The sequence below is a fragment of the Myotis yumanensis genome, unplaced genomic scaffold (genome assembly GCF_028538775.1).
Source record: "Myotis yumanensis isolate MYYU_CA2020_CCGP unplaced genomic scaffold, mMyoYum1.0.hap1 SCAF_4, whole genome shotgun sequence".
Classification (NCBI taxonomy): Eukaryota; Metazoa; Chordata; class Mammalia; order Chiroptera; family Vespertilionidae; genus Myotis; species Myotis yumanensis.
Genome location: NW_027223755.1, coordinates 22,248,461 through 22,261,155, shown reverse-complemented (window position 1 = coordinate 22,261,155; position 12,695 = coordinate 22,248,461). Strand labels below are relative to the sequence as shown.

General features: G+C 33.5%; 1 pseudogene; it reads right to left on the bottom strand.

Moving 5' to 3' along the window:
• Nucleotides 1-351: 351 nt before the first annotated feature.
• LOC139008036 (small nuclear ribonucleoprotein E-like) lies at nucleotides 352-683 on the bottom strand (annotated as a pseudogene).
• Between the last annotated feature and the right edge of the window lie 12,012 nt (nucleotides 684-12,695).

Genomic DNA, 12,695 nt, shown 5'->3' with positions numbered 1-12,695 from the left:
GAGAGAGAGAAAGTGAGAGGGAGACATAGAAACATCAATGAAAGAGAATCATTGATTGGCTGCCCCCTGCAAGCCTCCTATTGGGGATCCAGCCTGAAACCTGGGCATGTGCCCTGACTGCGAATCAAACCTGTGACCTCGTGGTGCATGGATCAACACTCAACCACTGAGCACACCAGCTGGGCGGTCTATGTTACTTTATTTTATTTTTTTTTTTGTTATTGTTTTTGATTTTTTTTTTAACAAAAACAATTCAACATCATTTACTGTCATCTGGTAGTAACTTAGGGTATTGTAAGCCAATATGAATAAATGGGTAAGAAATATTCTCTCAACAAAGGACACCAAAAAACACAAACGGTATTGCTTCTCAGTAATTCCTCACTTCATTAAGTCATTTCTAGGTGGAGACACTTTGGAGCAGAGTAATTTTATCTCCTTCCAGCATGATCCGACCTAGTTGTTTTCTTGACTTTGTTTTAGAATGAATGAATCTCTTCTGCATCATCTAATACGAGGTTCATATACTCATCAAAACCAATGATACAGCCTTCTATCTGCATATTCACTTGCTCATAAAGCCACACCTGAATCTGAGATCTATTCTGTAAGTGTCTGAAGATGAGGCTGATGGGCTGCACCATCACCTTCTGCACCTTTTGGCCCTGGCCACGGCACACCATGGCGGAAGCTAACAAAGAGCATGCTCCTTCAGAACCACTTCAGTCTCTGTTATTTTTAATTCCTTCAGGTAATCTGAAGACTTGGCATAGAGAAATGTTCCATATTCTTGGGTTCTTCACAAGGAAAATTCCATTTACTTAAGTTCCCTTGAGTTCTTTTCACTTTTTTTGATACCTTCTACACAATGGTCTTGTGTTTTTCTTGCACCTTATGTATGGAGATACAAATTCATTATTTCAAAGTTTTGAAATCATAGATATAACACTCCAAATCACTGTAAGCCAGCAAGGCAGCTTCATTTTTACCTGGAAGTTAAAACCTCATTGGGAAAGGCTGTAAATTTTTACATCTCCCTAGGTATGGTTGTTACTCCACAAAATTAGTGATGAGTTAATCCATTCTCCTTTAAAATCAGCTATGTTTTTTGTCATTCTAATCAATTAATTTAGGCTTATCCCTGCTTTCTCTCACATTGATCACCATACACAGCAGATGCTCCAATTAGCCAAAGTCTATACCTTTTAAAAAGTGTTAACCTATATTCCATTTCCATAATTTTTTTTCATTGAACATCATAGTCTCCAATCACTTCATTAAATTGCTAAAATATATCAAGAAAGTAAACAAAGGAAAAACAGGCTATGATTTACTATGTAAAATGTTGCACTATTTTTACTATCTTATTTATTCTTATATTCACTCTGTAACATGGATATTATTAATCTCCCTTTGAAGGGAAATGTCAAATACTGAACTGTCAGGGCCAGCCTGACAGGGTTGAGCCGGGCTGAGGCAGGGAGGTGGGAATTGAGAAAAGAAAGAAAGACAGGAAAGCGGGATCGGGAGGACCCCAGTTCTCTTGATGAACTGAAGCAACTTTATTAGCCACACAATACTATTTATACATAACACACTGAATAGGAGGTCTATCAAGAGGAATGTATTCTTTGTTCCTCTTAATCTCTAAGGGAAGGACACAGCAGAAGGACAAGTTCTCAGTACAGCATATCTCAGTAAACAGTTACAGACTTCTTAGTAAGCTATGAAAGGCTGTTCTAATTCTACAAATGTTGCTCTCATTCTACTGATAAACGCCATCCAAACAAGTGTGGGAAAACTGTGTGGGTAAGGGTCCCAACCTTGCTAGCCCCTTCAGGTGCAAGGACCTTGCCAGCTTACATCTGGCCCCCAACACTGAACACTCTAGTATCATGTTTTCCATGCTCTTTTTTCTTAGTAATTTTTTGCAGGTCATATAACCTCTTTACTTTAAGCTTCTCTGACTGCTCAAGTGCATATAAAATAAATACGAATGGTGAGTGTTTAGAATATAGTGAAACTCAGAATAATATGTATTATTTTTAAAGATATCAAAAGAAAGAGTGTTAGAAATTGTTCTCAGCAAAAATAAAAATATGTTAGAGAAAGTATTAGAGGTATAAACATTGATAGATTCTGGTAAATTCATATTACCATAGCCTTTATGTCCTAATTCTATCTTGCTCAAGATCTCTGCAAATAATTAGCCTATACAGCAAGTCCCACCCTCCCCCCTCCACCTCCACAATCTATATTCACCTATAACAAATGAATGCAAAATTTAAGTGTGGTTCATTAAAGTATCATTAACTTCTTCATGGTGTGGTATCTTTCTTTTCTTTTAAATGTAGATGATTTCTTAATCTTGATTAGGTCAGCTCTGATTACTTTTAGCCCCCAAGCACATGGGTCAGTTCTGAATTTCACAGTTGACTTACTGAATAGATGAAAAGAAAATTAGATCTTGATGTATTTGTCTGACTTATCATGGTGGGAAATCTCATATATTGATTAGCCCTCAGGAGAACAGCATCCTAAGACTCTTTGCAGGAGGACATGGCAGTCTAGTTAACATCCATAGTACAACCAGGAAAATGGAGAAGCTTGTTCAGTAGAGAAACTAAAATTACAGTTGCCTTGACAACCAAGGACGACTCCTGCCTACACTCCATGTGACTTTCTTGGTATGTGTAAAATTCGCTCTGAGATTAATCATTTTTCCTTCAGAAAATTGATTTTTCAGAATTATGCCTCTTGGAGATACTATCTACCAAATGAATTACAGTTAGGAATCTGATTTATTCTCCATCCATATCCCCTGGGTTTTTTATTTTTTATTTTTTTCCTTTATTGATTAAGGTATTACAAATGTGTCCTTATCCTACCATTGTCCTACCCACCCCCCCAACCCCAATCATGCCCTCACCCTCACTCCCTGTTGTCTGCATCCATTGCTTATGCCTATATGCATGCATACAAATCCTTTGGTTGATCTCTCTCCCTCATGATCTCTGTTTTTGACTGCAAAATCTGTATGCTTACATTTGAACTTGTAGAACAACTATGCACTTTTACAAAGAGGAAAGATAGTCTCTGTGTTCTGAACATGCTTTGAGTTACATAGTATTAGGTACTCAGTGGGTGAGCCCTTTTGCACAATGTAAAGGCCACATACCTGTGAAAAATGATAAGGAGCATGATGGAACCTCTTATCTTTTTTAGAACTCTATATTAAGCCAATGCATTAGGGTTGTTAATGCATGCACAGAGATTCAGCCTATAAATAAAATTATAACTGTATTTCCCTTGAGCTTCCCTATATGTTTTAACGACTTCCATAGTGTATAATTTGTAAGATTCTTTCACAGGAGCAAGAATTATTTCCATTTTTCCAATCATGCTGCTCATTTTTTGCTATAGAGTCTTTTATTTATTATTTTAAATGATATAATTATTTAAAAAAACATTCCTTTTTTAAAAATCTTCATGCAGAGGATATGCTTTTTATTGATTTTAAAGAGTAAATGAAAGAGAGAGAGAGAGAGAGAAAGAAAGAGAGGAAATTTTCTATCAGTTGCCTCCCTTATGCACCCTGACTGGGGCACAAACACACAACCTGACCAGGAATTGAACCTGCCACCTTTCAGTGCACAAGAGGACATTCAAACAACTGAGCCACACCAGCCATGGCCAAAAAGCTATTTTTGATTATAACTTTTGTTTTGAAAGCACAAAATTCAGTGAATAAACATGTACTATAAAGAATACACACAGTGATGAGCCATTTATTCTCCTAAAACAGTTGTTTCACAGTTGGAAAGGCCTAATATAAACATTGTGCAATTTTCTAGGATTGTTCAGATGATCTGTACATGTAGAGTGGCCTTCACAAGGGGATATCATCACAGATGCTATCTAAGATGTAAATATATCCCTGACATGCATGTCATAGTGAAAAGTTTGAGAATAGTCAGAGGGGGAGGAGAATGAGAAGAATATAGATTAGATATAGATATAGATATAGATAATATAAATATTCAGACTGGAGAGAGTAGAAACATAACAGGTAGAGAAGGGAAAAGCAAGGCAAGCTTCAAAAGTTTTATTGTTTCACATATTATGTGTGTATAACTTAAAGTTGTCAAATAGGCAATAATAAATAGGCAGTATGATATAAAAGTTTGGACTTAAGGAAGACATGTTTTTCCTGACTATGCAAAAATGGCAATTTATAGAATATAGAATCTATACTATAGATATTGCCATGATACTATAACCCAGAGAAACAGTGTAGACTGTGAACAGATCCTGGTAACAAGCCCTGAGGGGCTTAAAAGTTATTTAGTTAACCATTTAATTTAAGTGATACATTTTAGAATTTGCACACAGGTAAAGGTTGCTTCAAAATGCATATTTCAAGAGATAAAAATGTGGATGATAAATTACTAATTGAGCTTTAATATTGTTTAATATGTCAGCCCCAATCTAGCAATTATCTGCTGTTTTAATGTGATGAGCAGTCAGTGGTTCTCAACCTTCTGGCCCTTTAAATACAGTTCCTCATGGTATGACCCAACCATAAAATTATTTTTGTTGCTACTTAATAACTGTAATGTTGCTACTGTTATGAATTGTAATGTAGATATCTGATATGCAGGATGGTCTTAGGCGACCCCTGTGAAAGGGTCGTTCGACCGCCAAAGGGGTCACGACCCACAGGTTGAGAACCGCTGACTGCTAGCTAAATCTGACAATGCTCTGTGGCATTGGGGCCATCCTGGCAGCTGTGGGCCGCTTCTCAGGAAAGCCCTGGTGTGAAAAACTGAGAGCAGACTGAAGTGAACTGGTGGCATTCCAACTCACTGGAATAATAATTGACAGCAGTTAAGAGTGGAATTGCTTCAAGCTATGTTATTCTAAACATATGAAAATAATATTTTTCAATCAATGGTAAACTAAACTGGATGAGGTCAGTATTCAATTGGCTTCTAGTGCATCCCAGATACTGAGGTTCAAATAAATATGAAGCATCACCATAAATTTCCTGAACATCTTATTGGACTGATGATTAACTTATACTAAGCAACTTCAATAAATATTCCACTGATAAGTTATATTTCTTTTATGTTCAAATTTACTTTTTTCCATCTCCACTATTATCCTGTTAAATCAGTAAATATTCTTAGAGAGGTGTTTTGTTTATATTTTTGCTATTTTTATAATTGATAACAAAATGTATGTATATATGTGTGTGTGTATATGTATGTGTGTGTATATATATACATATATATGTATGTATGTGTATATATATATATATATATATATACAGCCCCAATTCTCCAAGTTCAACAAAAAGTCATTTCAAAGAGGCTTACTTTAGAAAATAAAATTATGCCTCACAAAGATTATATTGTAGTTGGTAATTCTCTTCACTCTGATTATGTAAAACTGAAAGAGGGCTCAGGAGGAAAAAACAAAAAGAAAACTGAGTATGAAATTAAAAAATAAGAAAAATGAATGTAATGCTAAAACTCATGAAACTGGAAATAATACACATAAACTTTACAAGGTGAGCAAAAACACATCAGGGAAAATAAAATGATGAAATTAAACAATAATTCTCTGTAAATTTACTTTGAGGGTTTTTTTCTTTGTTTAGTGTGAAAGCCAGATGTAAGAAATGATAAGCATTTTTTTCTCTGCACTAAACATTTGCCAGGGACAATTGTATGTTATTTTTTTCTAAAAGGAGTAATAAACACTAGGATAACACATTTACAAATAAGGTCATGTTTTCAGTAACTGTTGTAATCATATCTATGGAATCACAAACTATTAAGGCAAAAGCATTAGGAATTTTCCCTCCACATGTTATCTTCCTCATACTCACTAGCCAGAACTATATATTCAAAACACTAAAACCTTTACTCTTCTTGTCACCAATTTTTTTTTTTCTGTCTAAAATCACAACAAATTTAGTATACACTATGTTATTTTTTTACTACAAAGCATAAATTCCAAACTTTGTGAGCAAGCTGGATCAACTTAGGAAACAGAACTAGCCCCCAGGAGGTCATCTTGAGGAATAAATGTCCTAGCCAGTGATCGGCAAACTGCGGCTCGCGAGCCACATCCGGCTCTTTGGCCCCTTGAGTGTGGCTCTTCCACAAAATACCTACTTCTGCGCATGGGCCACGAAGTTTCAATCACACTGTACATGCGTGCCCGCACATGGTATTTTGTGGAAGAGCCACACTCAAGGGGCCAAAGAGCCGCATGTGGCTCGCAAGCCGCAGTTTGCCGACCACTGTGGACCTAGCCAATCAGGAACTGCCTTTCTGGTTTGGCAAATTATCTAAAGAGTAAATGGTTTCTTTTATAGGTAAATCATCTCTGAGACATTATCAGGCCATTTTACACTATGCTATCTGATTTTTCTAGGCTCTCTAAATTATTCAATGTTATAGTCTTTCACATGTTCCTATTTTAATGCATTAATCATCCATTATTCATATGTTGAAGTCTAGTCATGCATATACAAAACAGTTACATCACATTCAATTCACCATTCAGCAAGCAGAACAATACTCATTCAGCTACAATTGTATAATATGACTAATGTTCAACTACAACATGCACAAGAATTAATCACCTAGTTTCAGACAAATGCTTCTAATAATGGTTATCTCACCATCATGCCATGGTGTTTGAAATGTATCTCTATTTTCTGTGTTTAAAATAACGTGTTGGGTTTTTTTTTTACTTTGTGCAGAAATCTATAAAATTTTGAGTTCTGATGTTAATCATTGTAGATCAGATATATCTTAAATAGGAAATAATTTTGCTTAATAATTTAACAGTTTCCATTTGAAAAAATTCATGTACCTCAAATAATTTATTCTTATTGGCATAGTAGCAGGGACTACACAATTGTATTTGCTATTCACCAAGAAGAATGCTTGTCATTGGCACTATAATTTGATAGTGAAATGAATTTCAAGTTTTTGGAAGCTCATCATATTAATTACTTGTTAATTATGTTTTAATTGTCTCTTAAAAGGTGAACTCCTGATTTGCTTTGCATTTTAAGTCCATTAAAACTTGTAAGTCCCCAATTAATATTAATCTCTAGTGTCAACTATGTTTGTTTAAAGAATTAAAACTGACAGAAAAATATGTTAAGGAGTATAAGGTAAGAGCATATAATTCAAGCCTGTTTTTAATCAAATACTACTTATAACCCCTATTGTTTTTTCTCAATTGAATAGAGTCATATTTTTTTCTTCAGTCATGTAAAATGATGGAATGATGGAATGGCCATTACATACTTCCCTCTAGTCTATCATACCAATTCCAGTCTCTCTTTTCTGTTGAAAGTGGAGCACTCTGAAGTTGATAAGGATACCTTTTTAAAAATAAAATCATAGATCTAAATTCTTCAAGCTAATTTTTTCTTACAGTTTAATTTCAAAGATTTTCAATAAAATATATATTAAGCTGTTAATAGCAAAAATAGAATAGTTCATGAATTAGATTATATCTATGTGTATCCACTACTATGTATGTAGTTGTATTTTTGCAAAGCCTATCTAGATGTCAACCAGAAATCAAAGGACTTAAAATTAATAGTGGAACTTACCACAATTCACTAGTCAATATGTGAATTTCCCCAATGGCCATTAATGTGTTGCTTATTGTCAACACCAAGGCCTGGAGACTCTTCTCTGAATGACAAAGCTAATGCAATTATTTTTTTTAAATCTCATAATTAAAAAATGTTATGTACAATTAAATTATATACTTATAATTTTTAGCCAATTGATCTTTTTTTTGCCCCTGGAAACTCAAGAAATAAATTTATTGATACTTCCCATTAACTTTTTTAGAAATATTACATAATAGCTATTTTGTTACACTAGGCTAGGGGAAAATGTCTATCAATGTGATACATCATAAAGTCCAAATGTATTTCGGTACAGATTTAAGATATATAATATACATTTCCAAGGGAACCATAAACCCTGTGGTCAGAGCAGCATTGCCATGGAAAGGAAAAGGCAATGCTTCTGAGAGTTAAAGTCTGAGTTCAGTTCAGTTAAAGTAGAATTCAAGAGCCTTTTTATTTTCTCATCCAGCAGCAGCTGTGACAGAATAGGAACAGATGAGAGATTTAGATATAGATTAGGAACAGTTAGAGGAATTAGTGTGATTAAAAGCTTTTGTACCTTATCTGCCTGGATGCATAAAATGCTCTGAAGCTCCAAGCATCAAAGAAAAGCCAGCATATTGCAAAAGCAGAAAAGCACATGGCACAGCCCGGTGAGGGCAGTTTCAGAATAACATTTCCTTACCTCTGCAAGTACTCCAGGTCAGAAGTGAGTTAATCAGTTTATAGGGTGGATTAAAGACAACAAATAGGCTATCGCAGTGTTCTTTGTCATAATCATTAGCCTTTTTGTTGTGATCTAGGGTTAATCACATATAATACAGACAATTAGTCATCTAGGTCAATGACTACTGTGTTGATATGATTCACTTAAATTTTAAGTTAATCTCTGCCTTTTGTTTTTGTTTTTCAATAACCCAAGGATGGGAAGCATTGAACTCCAATTTATGAACCATCTCATGATCAATGTGGCATGCAGCGTCAAGAGCACATACAGATTGTCACATTTTAGCCATATTCTGAATGGCTGGGAAGGCCCATGGCAGTGTTTTCAGTTTGATTCCCTCTCTATGATTTGAAGCACAGATACATAAATAAGTTGCCTAGTTTGCATTTATAACATAATATTTGAAAAACTATAGGTTTAAATCAAGATTGCTGAGTAATGTGGTAAGTAACTATACTAGTTTGCTATAACAAAGAAGCATCTAATTCTTACTAAATATAAATATATTTATAAGTTGATAGTTTGAAGGAAGAAAAAAGCACAACTCAGAAGCATTTATTTATAAAATAATTTAAAATAGCACCATCTCTCTAGGCAATATTGAAAATCTCGAAGTCCATATTGACAATGTTCTAGATGTATAAAGAAAAACAAAATATCCTGTAATACAATACATTTGTATCTGAATAAATTGAAGATTTAAAAAGCAATAGGGGTTATAATTAATGAAAATAATCTACATGTAATAGTCTAACCATATATCCACATGAAAAGTAATCAGCACCTTGGCCAGAAAGCATCGAAGGCAGAAATATTCACATTTTCTTGACCAGTTAGCAGACATTGAGAAGGGGTTTCTGGGAACAGACCTCCCATGTGTGACTTGATTCAGTCAGCAAAGCACCTTAGGTCCATAAAAGCATTCTGTCAACAACTCCACATCCCTGTTTAACTATTTTTCACTTCATTTAGGCTATTATTGTTAATCACAACACTACTTTGGAATGCCACTCTCAGAATTCTCAAATGTGCTCGTATATGTTATTTAAATTATTTAAATGGCTTACAAGGGCTTTCATTTCTAAAAGAGCTAGTATTATAAAAATCTTATGTATAAAATAATACCAACAATATTTATATTAACTTATTGTTATAAAAGACTTTAATAAAAATTAAAATAATTAGGCTTTACAAAATACTCATATGACTGAAGTTGTTTAGATTCTGTTTTGTTTTTAGAAATCTCTGACTTTTCCATTTTAGTTCATTTAAATTTAGCTTCCCATTATGACAGCACTTTACTTTGAAGTGGGACTTTTTAATGTCAAGAAGAGAAATCACCTCCCAATTGGTTGACAATTTATTAAAGCAAGAGGTCTCAGGAGATCAGCATGCATAATATTGTAAGACATAATGTCATAGGGCTGTCGTTACAAAATAAACAATTTAATATAGATCACAATGAATTTTCAGCCTCTCTTTTAATTGTCAGAAAAGCCCTCACAAGGATAATATTTGATATTAACATGAAATTTTATACTCTCTTCTGAGGAGAAAAATCACATCTATTAAAACTTTCAAATATACATGCATTAAAGCTATTCAAGTAAATAAAAATTTGCCATCTTTGAAGACGAAAAATGGAGATACATCAATCATGTGATATATCTTATATTTCCTTTCCACTCCAGAATTTTAATTGTCCCTCACCTGTTCCTTTTACCAGTATTATACTTGATTTTTGTTATAGTTGATTACTAAACATCTCCCATGTCTTTAGAATTAACCAGATATGATGATTATCATAATCTGACTTGTTTTATTACACTCAAGTAGCAAGTTGAGAACTTAAGCTAAGATATAATTTGAATTTGAATGTAGAAATGATTGAATCGCATAGACAAGTATTGGGCTATTATGTTGTAGTTGTAGCAGACCATTCACTGTTAGGTTTCATAAAGCAAGAATTGCATTATAGACTTTAATCTTAAAGTATAGCTATAAGGGGATGTTATGTGTGCCTTACAAGAAAACGAAATAAGAATAAAAACTTAAAAAGAGGCAAAAAGATACCTTCTTGGCCCCTGGTACTTATGTTGCCAAGCTTAATGGTGGTTAATAAATTGTACTTCTTATATGTAGAATTGAAGTTTGAAATCATATATATAGTTATTCATATTTATACAAAAATTTATAAAGAATTCTAAAAGTTATTGCTAGTTGAACTATGAAATAAAATTGGTTTAACTTAGAAGCATATTTTTAATATCTTAATGATGAATACTTTTTTTTTACCTAATCTTATCCAAAAAAGAAGTAATATTAATATATAGATATATAATTCTTCCCCAAAGACACACTTTTACACACTCTCTTTCCCCTCTCTTTGTTAACATCTAACCCAGGAACAATAGTACAGCATTTAATTCAATGAGTTGGAAAGAGTAGATTTACATTAATTCAGCAACTATTATGTGCCCAAACCAGAAAATGAAAACAGAAGTAAATTGCTTAAAATTATGTCACTGGTCAGTGCTAATGCTTAAATTTATATCCCAGACTATTTGATTGCAAAGCCCATGCATTCTCTACTTCCATGCTATCTTTCACTCCAAGTGGTTGGAGTAAGAATCTTAAGTTCCCTGAATATTTATCAAAATAATAAAGAAATTCTCAGGTATTATGGTTTATTCATCAAAGATGAGTGCATCCTTAGTTTCAAGAATTTCTTTACGTATCTACTAAAATATTTGACACCAGAAACTCTATCCTGTGGAAAATATACACATGAGCCTCTAATGATCAGAGAACAGCTCATTGATACTTCCAGTAATTATGCATCATTTTAAATTATAAATTTAGATGTTAATAAAATGCTGTGATTAATCTTATAATATTGGTGATTGCTACTGCCCACCATCAACTATGTTATTAAATGCAAACTAGACTGCATCTACTCCTTAACTACTAATTTATCAATTCATATATACATTCATCTGGATGGAGTATTGGATTGAAACATCAGAGACCAGCATATAAACAATCACATATATTCATTAGTCAGTGAAAAAATACCATAAATATGAAATCCATTAGATTATGTATAACATATACCAGAAAACTACTTTTGTTTTCATAATGGAATATATAGAAAATAAACTTTCAGATATAATTTCTATACATCCATAATAAGGAAATGCCATCCTCGATAATTATTAAAATATATTAAAAAATGCAGTTGTCGGTATTCCATAAGTTAAATGTACAAACTATATGTACATTATACATTGTAAGTCACTGTAGAAATTAAAACAATATAATTTCTATATACTTAAAAGTATTACATGCAAAGTTCTATAATTTTGTGCTATACTCACTAGCAGGAATACAGCCAAAATACTAATTTAAATGAGGAGCAATTGTAATTACAAAGATATCATTCTAATCATTTGTATTAGTTAAGTTTATGTGTCAACTTGACTTGGGCCAAGAAGTGCCCAGATATTTGGTCAAACATAGTCCTGGGTATGCCTGTGAGAGTGTTTCTGATGTGATCAATATTTGAATAAGCAAACCGAGTAAAGAAGATTGCCCTCCCTAATATAGATGGGCTTCATCTAATCAGTTGGAATAGAACAAAAAGTTGACCTTCCCTCAAATAAGATAATTTTCCCTGCCTTTGGACTTGAACTGACGCACGGGTTCTTCCTGGTCTCCAGCATGCTGTCCTCTGGACTGGAACTATACTGTGAGGTCTGGTTCTGAGGCCTGCAGACTCAGCCTGGAATTGGACCAGCAGCTCCCCTGGGTCTCCTGCAGATCTTGAGGTTTGTCAGTCTCCATAATCACAATAGCCAATTCCTTATGTATATATTCTGTTGGTTCTTTTTCTCTGAAAAGCTCTAACTAATATACTATAAATGTCACTCGTACAAAGGATGAGGACTGTTTCTTAATAAACTTTTATTTTCCCAGGTCCTCATCCATTGCCTAGTAAATGAATATCTGTTAAATGAGTAATTCTCATATCAATAACTTTTTATTGGTATAACAAATTTTCATGCAATTTCTTATTACTACTATCTGGTGGAGGCAACTCTCATCTTTTATTCTCTTATTATTTTATATTCAATTTTTTTTCTAATTCAGTAAGATATTAACATTCTTAATATATGAGTGAAGGGTAAGTCTAAAAATAATTTTATTTCTATAAAATTGCATAGTAGTTTGTATTATTAGCTATTTGGAGAGCCTATAAATAAACCTTTTAGTTGGTCTAAGAGCTTCTCAGCATGAGTC